This window comes from Onychomys torridus, chromosome 14, assembly GCF_903995425.1.
Source record: "Onychomys torridus chromosome 14, mOncTor1.1, whole genome shotgun sequence".
NCBI lineage: Eukaryota > Metazoa > Chordata > Mammalia > Rodentia > Cricetidae > Onychomys > Onychomys torridus.
Window position 1 is genome coordinate 73,996,343 of NC_050456.1, and position 9,891 is coordinate 74,006,233.

General features: G+C 43.7%; 1 non-coding gene across 1 annotated transcript; it reads left to right on the forward strand.

Moving 5' to 3' along the window:
• The first annotated feature begins 276 nt into the window (after positions 1–276).
• On the forward strand, positions 277–349 carry Trnas-aga. The gene has a single exon. It is a non-coding gene; the product is annotated as a tRNA-Ser (tRNA).
• The last annotated feature ends 9,542 nt before the right edge of the window (positions 350–9,891 follow it).

A 9,891-nucleotide genomic window follows, 5' to 3' on the forward strand; every position in this document is an offset into this window, starting at 1 on the left:
TAAGAGTGCTTGCTGGTACCAAAAGTCCAGCATGATACCAAGATCCCAGCTAGAGAGCTAAACCAAGCTGTGACCCCTACATGTGCTCATGAACACACCCATATATGTTCATACCAACACATACTTGCAATAATAAATAAAAATTTAAAAAAATGAAACTGAGTTTATAACATTGAGTAAAAATATCATGGCATAATACCTTTAAATTTTAAAGAGGGCTGGAGGGATAGCTCAGCCATTAAAGGCTAGGCTCACAACCAAAAAAAAAAAAAAGGGTTGGGGATTTAGCTCAGTGGTAGAGCACTTGCCTAGAAAGCAAAAGGTCCTGGGTTCAATCCTCAGCTCCAAAATATATATTTTAAAGAGACAACCAATAGATTGGAAAGAAGCCAGAGAAGAAGACACATGCTTTTACAGACTCTCATCTGGCAGAGGATTAATAGACAGAATACATAAGGAACTGAGAGAATATAACATCAGAAGAAAGTAGTCCTGTCAGAGGGGACATGAGCTGCACAGGAGGAACCACAGAAGGTGTGTCCATGTGGGTGAAGTCATAGGTTGGACAGACTATGGGAAAAAGGAGCTTGAGAGCTGATTTTATCATCTTCATGCTCATAAATAGGATGGCTGCCCTGTAGGAAGAGAACCAACCCTTTGCCTCAAGACACAGTCTCCTGGAACACTTGCTATTCCTGCTGAAGCTGAGCATCTAAGGGGTGTTGTTGTTATGCAAATTACATCCAAATCTAGCATTGTTAAATGTTGTATATGTGAGTATAGATGTGCACATGCACACAGTTCAGAGACTAAGGATATCTGTGCACACACTTATATACAGTCCTATATCCACATGACCTATATATGAATATAGAAATGCATGCAGAGCCTCTGACTCCCAGTCAAGCTTTCTCTAGTTTTCATCCCTTTTTAGACTGTATTTTTTTTTTTTACAGTTAGGATGAGTCTGTTCCTGGTTTAAGGACTCACATTGAAACTCTGGGCCTGTAAGTCATAGCAAATGGACACCCTCTTCATCAGGAGTCTGAATTTCTTCATTCTGCATAGAGTGAATGCAAGATAAAATCCACATTAATCCCATGAGTTCTGCTGTGGGCTTCAGGGGATGTAGAATGGTTCCCTTAAACATACCTTTTGTCTCCTTAAGATAAACATATGTAAAACTCTAGCCAAGATCCCTGAACTTGCTCGTTAAGATGGCTTCCAGTTGGGCATGCAGAAGTTATACTAGGCAGATGGAGCCTAGTGCAGGGGTGGTGGTGACAGCAAGGGATCCAGATGTGAGACAAGGGTGTTCGGGTGTTTATTTGTGGCCTGTAGGTGTGGGGACACATGGTGTGGAAGGGAAGAATAAAGGACATGTCAATGTGAAGATTATTGCTGAGTGTAATGGGGGCTCAATGCTGCCTCTGTAAGGTGGTGTCACAGACTTATGGAAATTGTCAGGGTGATGAGAGAGGACACTATAACACTAAATACAGTCATGCCTCTTGTGGTTGGAGGTCATTGTGAGTGCTCTGATATTCTGGTCCATGGTGAAGGTCGACGGTCATCCTCCTGAGCCTGTAGAAGAACATTGAGCTCACAATCCAGCCCTGCTGTGTCCCTGATCCCTGCACTTGCCATCTCCAGGAACAGATGCAGAGAGAGGCCAACTGTCTTAGTCATTATTGAGTTCTGTAATAGAAGTTTTCAGGTAAGTCCTGTCCATCTAGATGCCATTCTCCAAGGAGTTGTGTTGTTTCTGCTGAGCATGCTCACGACTCACTACCCCTCTCTTAAATTTATGTCTGCAATAACAAATTTACAAACAATACCACACACTAAAGCATATCTTTATCAATTTATCAAGTTATAATGCCATTCAATTAAAATATTTCCCCCTCATAAAGAACAGCTTATTTTAAAAATGTGTTCCAAAAAAAAAAAAAAAACAAAACAAAAAACCCTACTAAGGCCAAGAACTTGAGTTCATGTATGGCTGATCGTTCCACCCGCCTACCTTCAAAAATCGACACCTCATTCATCTCAAGAACTATTCTCACCTTGTTCAGACTTTTGTCTCAGTGACTAGAATACAGTAAATTCTCCAAACATATGCATTGGCAATATTCAGATAGCATCTGGACTTTGTGTAGATGTGATTAGTGAAAGGGAAAGAACTGGGAATTAGTGAAAGTGATGCTGAATGTCTTCAGTGTTTGTTCAGTGGATCCCATTCCTGCACTTCCACCCAGTACGTTAAAGTGGACTAGTCCTTGAAGGCCATGCCATAGAAAGGGCCATGTAAATCCAAGATAACTGTGTTAAGGACACCAGGAATCAAGTGTAATTATTTTCATCTAAATTCAGTAACTACTTAAATTGAAACAACTTGGGTCAGTGAGTTGACTTTTTAAACTACATATTTTATGAAATCTTAAATACAAACTAGATATTTGTGACAAATATTTAGTAGATTTAGTACCCAAATCTCAGTGTGCTAAAATTATAAAATATACATTGGACTTTAAAAGACCTAGTGCTGAAACATACAGCATTTTATTAATTTATTAATGTATATATTAACAGCATGCTACACAGCTCATATTTCAGATTTATTGAGTTATGTAAACTACATCATAAGATTAATCCTGTGGGCTTTATTTTACTTATTGTGACCACTAGGAACCTGTAAACCATCTGTGTGGTTTACTCTGCATTTCTTCTGCACAGGGCAGGGACAGACTTTGCGTAGTCCTGGCTGAACAGTAACCATCAACACAAGTTAGAACTCATGATGTGGAAGTCCCCGTTTTAAGTCACCAAATGACTGGAAAAGATGACCAGATTTAGGAATCAGCAACTAAAATAATGCTGAAATACATATGATTAAATAGTTCTTGACTTGGCTCAAAACCACCTGTAGCAGTTAGACTTGGGAGGGTGGAATTTGCAGCTTAAAAAACCCAATTACTAATTTCCCTGTTATTTGACTCCATGCAAAATTTTATATATGTTTATACATACATATGTGTGTACTGTGATTATTTTAAGACCAGGTCTCACTGTATATTTCAGGCTGACCTGGAGCTCAAGGTCATTATCCTGTCTCAGCCTCCCCAGTACCAGGATTAAAGATGCCTACCACTATGTTTGTGGGAACAAATTTTTATTGGTATATATTCTAATATTTTATAGTGTATATGTATGCATTTATGTACCTGCTTGTATATGTGCAGTGCATGTGTACCTGGTTCCCATAGAGGCCAGAAAATAGTCCTGAGTTCCTGGAACTGAAGTTACCTAAGGGTTGGCATTGCCATGGGGTACTGAGAACGGACTCTTGGTCCTCTGCAAGAGCAGCTAGTGCTCTTAAAAACTGAGTCGCCTTTGGGGCTTTGGCTTATATTCTTTGCACATGATATTGGTTATACAATGAAATTTTCATAATATGGATAATAACCTTTGAACAGGATCCTTTCCCACTGTCCAGCCCCCTTAATTCCCCTCACCTCCCTGTTAGTCCTGTGTTCTTCTGCAGTCTCATATCTACCTGACTAAGGGAAGGTTATTGATGGAGGTGGAGGGTGGTACTTCCTGTCCATCCTCCTGTTCCTCTATCTTCTTCTGAACTCTGAGAATAACCCCTACCTCTTGCTCCTGGACATTTATCAGTATCAGGAAGCATTCACAGCGCAGGAGTCTGGACCCAGATCTTTCCTTAACCACACATAGGAGAGAAAACTAAGCCTGATATCATTCAGAATCAGGTCAACCTGTTTTGTTTCTCTTTCACATGTCAATATTTGTGCAGTTAATTACTCCACCTGATATCACCCTTTGGAATGTATAATGCTGCCCTGTTTTCCTGATGGAAAATTGATTTTTTTTAAACATTTATTTATTTGTGCATGTGTGTATATAGATGGATGCAAGCCCATGTGACATTTCACATGTAGAGGTCAAAAGACAAGCTGCAGAGATCTACTGTGTGGGTTCCAGGGCTGCAACTGAGGCCATCGAGCTTGGTGCTAAGCAGTATCACGTCCTCTGAGATGCATTTAGAAATATAAAGCATGTAAACAAGCCACATGTCCAAGAGCATGTGGATAGCATGAACTGGACTTGAGTTATGAAGGAAGAGGAGGAGGAGGAAGAAGGGGGGAGAGGGAAGAAGAGACAGTGTTAGGTGGGTAGGTGCAAAAGAGTGGGTATATCCTGGAGGAGCTGGGGGAAGGGATGAATATGATCAAAATATAATGTAGCTAGTTCTCAATGAACTAATAAAATTCACATTAAAAGTAATAAAATATAAAGCATACCTACAACAGGCTAGATTTCATAATAACAAGAAAACATTAAAACGCACTGTAATGAACAGGTTAGAATCAAAAGTCATGAGACTCAGATAACACAGTTTTTAAGTTAATAACTAATGGCTCACACAGAAAACAGGGAGGATAACAGTCAATAACTAGGAATCCAAATGAAGCAATTCCTAAAATAACACTAAGTAAAACATTCTTGAAAAAAAATTATTAAAACTCAGAAAAAGAGAAATAATAAAAACAGAAGAAATAATAGCATAAAAAATCACAGAGACAATAAAGGAAGAGAGACAGTCAGGCCAGTGCTTGACAGGGGTCACCCTGGGCGGTCATTTCGCTCAAAGAGAAACACTGGAAACAGAAGGACTCACAACAAGACAGGGGACATCACAGAGAAGGGCTGGGAGGCCACCAGGAGACTAGGGACAATTCTGGCCAAGTTTGACCAACATGTACACGGAGAACTCCCGGGAACAATGAAATTTGTTGAACATACCTTCATGATCAATGGGAAAACCTCAACAGAATCTAAGCAATGAGACCCTTGGCAGTAATAACTACTACCCACAAGGTGTTGAAAGAAAGGAGGCCCATCTCCTGTTGATTTTACCTGGAAGTTCAACAAAATAGGGAAGAGGGGGGTCTCAGATCCCTAGCAGAGAGGAAAAGAGAGCAACTCAAATTGGGAGTTTTCAGCCTGGAGCAACTTGGACACCAAAGTTAAAGAGAGGTGCTATCCAAGAATGTCACCAGCAATTTCATTTGCGGGTACAAAAGGGCACAAATAAAACAATATGAAATAAAACATGGAAAAATACGATAAGTAATATATGGAAAAATCAGCTCCAAATAAAACTACAAATGTATGGGTAATTTAAAAATAGAAGACAAACTAATACACTTTACCATATAAACAGAATAAGGGAATTAAACTTATTTTTTATAATTTCTACAGCATATATCTCATCCATAACCAAAATGGAACACAATAAAATTGAAATTAATCCATAATCTATAAATATGTAAAATATTCCATGTGTTTACATATTATATAATTTGTTTGCATATTATAATTTCATCTATTTAGTGTTTATATTATAACAGAGTATGTATACATTATAAATTATAGATAGATAGATAGATAGATAGATAGATAGATAGATGAGTATTATAAGTTGGAGGCAACTGATAAATTTCAAACTCATACTTTTCAAAATAATCTCTACTTAAATGAAAAGCCAAAAGTAATTTTAATTTTCAAACTCCAACAATATATTAACTCATACAGTATCATAACTGTAAAAGTTATTAAATAAAAACCAAGTGACTCTCATGTCACCACGTAACAGAGTGCTGAGCTAGCTAGGACAGGAAGCAAGTTGAATAAATAAAGGCAGACACAGGTTTTAAGGGAAGAGACCAAATTGTTGTATTAATGAAATTAGTGAGGCTTCCTATAAGCTTATAGATACTAGCCCAAATTATTCAGCGGTGATTTTATAAAGCCACGACTAGAAAATGATCATTTTTAAAGGTACTGTTTATATAGCATGCAAGCATGCAGCATTAGCAGACTGGGTCATCTCAGAGAGAGCTCAGCATTGCTTCTGTCATGAGCAGACGGCATCTGCTCAGGGGACTTGGCCTGCCCCGAGGGACTGTGAAAGTGGACTTGGGCCTGTGAAGACCAAGCCGATGCCAGGGAACAAGAGGACTCTTAGGAGAAATGGGAGCATCCCATGGATGGCAGAAGTTCAGTGTGGACGAAGGCCCAGCAGCTTCCAGAAGGAGAGAGAGAGAGAATAGTGAAGAGGAAGAGAGATGTGGTGGGCAGAGGGAGGCAGTGACTGCAGCGGTCCCCATGCTGTTACCCTGAGTGTAGCAGGAGCCGCTGAAGGCTGTGAATCAGGTGTCTCTGGTGCTGGCTCCTTGCATGTGGCAAAGTGGTTCACCAGGAGGTGCCAGCAGGGCAGTTGTAGCCCTGGCCTCCAAATGGCTTTAAGAATTAGTTTGTCCATGTTCTTTGGCTTGACCTGAGCCAGATTCCAGGCATCTGTGGAGGAAAATCAACCCTGAGAGCAATGGAAGCCAGGACTCCACACAGGCTAGGTGAGGCCTACCAATGGAGTGGCAGCCCAGCTCATCTCTTCTCTAACCCTTGTTGTTGGATTTGGGGCCCAACCTAGACCAACATGGACTCACATGGATATCCTTAACTGTATGTGAAAACCTTCCAAATAAGGTCACATTCTCCCAAGTCCAGAGACGTTTTTTAGTACTTGCTGGAATCTCCTGGTTTGGGACACAGGCTGAGAGGAGGGAGAGGTTGGGGTAGGTACCTAGCACTCATGTGGATGGGTAGGTGTCATGCCCTTCTCTCTGAACTTCTGGAGCCCACAGGTTCATGTCCCCAAGCATCTTACATAAGCTCTGAGAGAAAGGCAATTTACATAGAGCTCTGACTTTCGCCCACAGACCGGCTCTGATGATGGTTGGTTTGTTCTTATCATTTCCTATGTGCCCCAAATCCTGATCTACACCATGGAGGAATTTGGTATGACCTTGAGGAAGGATGACCCTGGCTCAGGGGGTTTCCACCTAAAATACCTGGGGTGTGTAGTGACACAGGGCAGCCAGATCTCACCTTGAATGGTGAGATCCCTGGGGATGAGAGTGGGACATTGCTGTGGAGGCTCCCCTGACCAGCCTGCATCACAGGGAAGGTGGGAGGAGTGAGTGAATGGCTTTGCATAAAGTAGGGACAATCCTAGCATAGACCCTTGCTTGAGCAGAGACTCTCTGGGGTTATGTGGCTTGTTGGGGGCCTAGAAGCCCACCAGTCTTAAGCGATGAGAGGAGGTGGCTGTCTTTGTAACAGGAAAAAAAAAAACATGGGGCTAAGGAGACCCAAGGATGTCCTCTGAGGACAGGTGACAACAGTCCCAGATCTGAGTGCCTAGCTGGGTGCTGTGTGGACAGTTATTGCCTGATTAAGAGACCAGGCCCCAGGAAGTGAAAAGGAAAGTCAGTGGTGGGGGAGGGGCAGAGGAGGCCGGGCTGGTGTTTAGGGAAAGCCATTGTAAGGCCAGACAGCCCACGTGACCTGCCTTTGATCCTTAATCCAGCTTCAGGTAGATGGCCCTGAGCCATACAGGCTAATCAGGGCTATAGAGGCTGCAGAAGCAGCCTGGGACGCTAAGTGGAGCATGGTGGGAACAAAGAGCTTTCCACACTGGGAAAAAGGAGTCTCTGTGGGCTAAAGCTACCAGGCCAGACAGAAGTGGGTGAGGCAGCCTTGGAGTCTTCCCTGGTCGCCTCAGCCTCCTACAAGGATGGCCAGAGCAGATGGAGACAGCCAGAGACCTGAGACCGGCAAGACACTGCCCCTGCCTGCTCCCAGTGAGAGCCAGCCTGGGCCTGTGCAGGGGGTCTTCAGAATGCAAAGAAACTCACAGAGTGAGAAGGAGGCTGCTTGCCCTTTATTCTGGAGACCAGCCTTCAATATCACCAGGTCAAAGCTGGAGTTGTTACTGGAAGTTTAATGAGCACCTTAAAATAAGTATCACAGTGACAAATAAATACATGCCTTTCCTCCAGAGAAGAAGAATAAGAAAGAAGAAGAAAAAAAAGGGGGGGTGATGGCCCCAGGATTTATGCTGCCACACAAGCTTGGATGCCTATCACTTCTGTGAATAATTAAGCAGTATCAGCCAGGAACCAGATCCCAGCAACCTGATATTAATCCGTCCCTCTTAATGGCAACCCTGAGCTGCCGTGGGAGCCCGGGCGAGACTTCCTAATCCCCTTCAGCCTGCTTTCTGCAGCCAGAACCCAGCCTGGCATTCCAGAGTGGCCAAGACATGCCACAGGCGGCTTCAGCCTCAGGCTGGGTGTGGATGCAAAGCACAGTGCAGATTTTAAAGGAGCCAAAAGGTCTCTAACCTCCTCTGGAAGGAGGAAGTAGGGATCCTAACCTGTGTCCACCGGCCTGGCAGCAGAGGCTTTCTCCCTGAGGTTTGGGTTGATGAGGTGATGGGCCATCTCTCTGAACCAATGACTGGAATCCAGCCTATTCCTCTGTTCTCCTCATTGGTCCTTTGCTTTGGCTCCTCCTCTAGGTGGGATTTCCAGCTGGGTTTGGGGTTTCAAGAAAGAAAACATGGTTTGCTACTCAGTGACGATTCTTTCTCTTGTGTATGTATATACATATGGGAGGGGATGTGTATGCATGATCGGGTATGTTTGGGTGCAGATGTGCATGCAAGATCGGGTATGTGAGGGTGCGTGTGCGTTTGTCAGAGGACAACACTCATGTATTGCACCTCAGAAGCCTACCACTATTTTTTGTTTTTGGCTTTGTGTGTGTGTGTGTGTGTGTGTTTTGAAGAGAGAGTAGTTCACTGGGCTGAAGCTCACTGAGTCTAAGCTGTCTGGTTCTTGAGTTCCGGAGGTCAGCCTTTTCACAGTTCTCCAGTACATCATCACACCTAGCTTTATTTCATTTTATGAGGGTATGGTGAGTGAATGTATATGAGGCTACATGCACCCCTGTGTGTGCACTTAGAGGCCAGAGGATAGTGAATATCCTGTTCTAGTGCTCAGCCTCCTCCCCTTGAGGCAGGGTCTCTCACTGAAACTGGAGCCTGTCATTTCTCAGCAGGGTTGGCCAGCAAGATCCATCCATCCTCTTGTCTCATTTCCCTCCAGCTCTGGGGTTACAGGTACCAGTGGCCCAGTGGCCATGTCCGTCTTTTGTGTGTAGGCCAAGGATCTGAACTCAGTTCCTCACACTTATGGGGCAAGCACTTCACTGACTGAGCCATCGCCCTACCCCCCAGTGAAGTTTCCTTCTTGCATCACAGGGCCTCCAAGGAAAGAGGAAGCAGAAAGTATGCAGGCACAGACAGGCTGTCCAGGCCTTGGGGCACCTGGGTGCAGAGCTGGTGGTGTTGGTGGTTGGACATCAGGGTGTTCCTGTTCCAGTCATCTGCTATTTGGCCTCAGGCTCACACTCTGGCTGACTCCACTCCAACCTCTACCAACTGCTTTCCTCTAGACACTCACTTCAAGTCCTCTTGAAGAGAGGCTCTGATTGGTTCATTTGGACTCTGTTCCTGATGAAGACATTCAGTGTATAGTGATTTGGGGGGTCACATACTGGCCAGTCTGTGGCTGGTGACCTCAAGATTACATTCACTCATAAGGTCAATCACTTTCCTTATGGGAACTGAGCACACACTGGAAAGTGGGGGGTGAGGGGGTAAAGGGGGTGGTGGTGGTGGTGGTGCATGGAACATTAAGCTGCAGAGAGCCCCGGGGACCTGAATCTGTGTGGACCTTCAGTTTTTCTTTCTGGAACGTTATTGAGTCAGCTCCTGGATCTCTTTGCTTCATACTATTGCAAGGGATATAGTACCCCTACTTCCCTGGGATGAGTTCAACAAGCAGTTGGTACCCCAGGTCACCCCAAGAGATAGAATGTCATCACTGGAAGGAATGAAGTAGGCAGCCTGCAAAGCCCAGAGCATGGACTGCTGAGACCACTATAATCTGGAGGTGC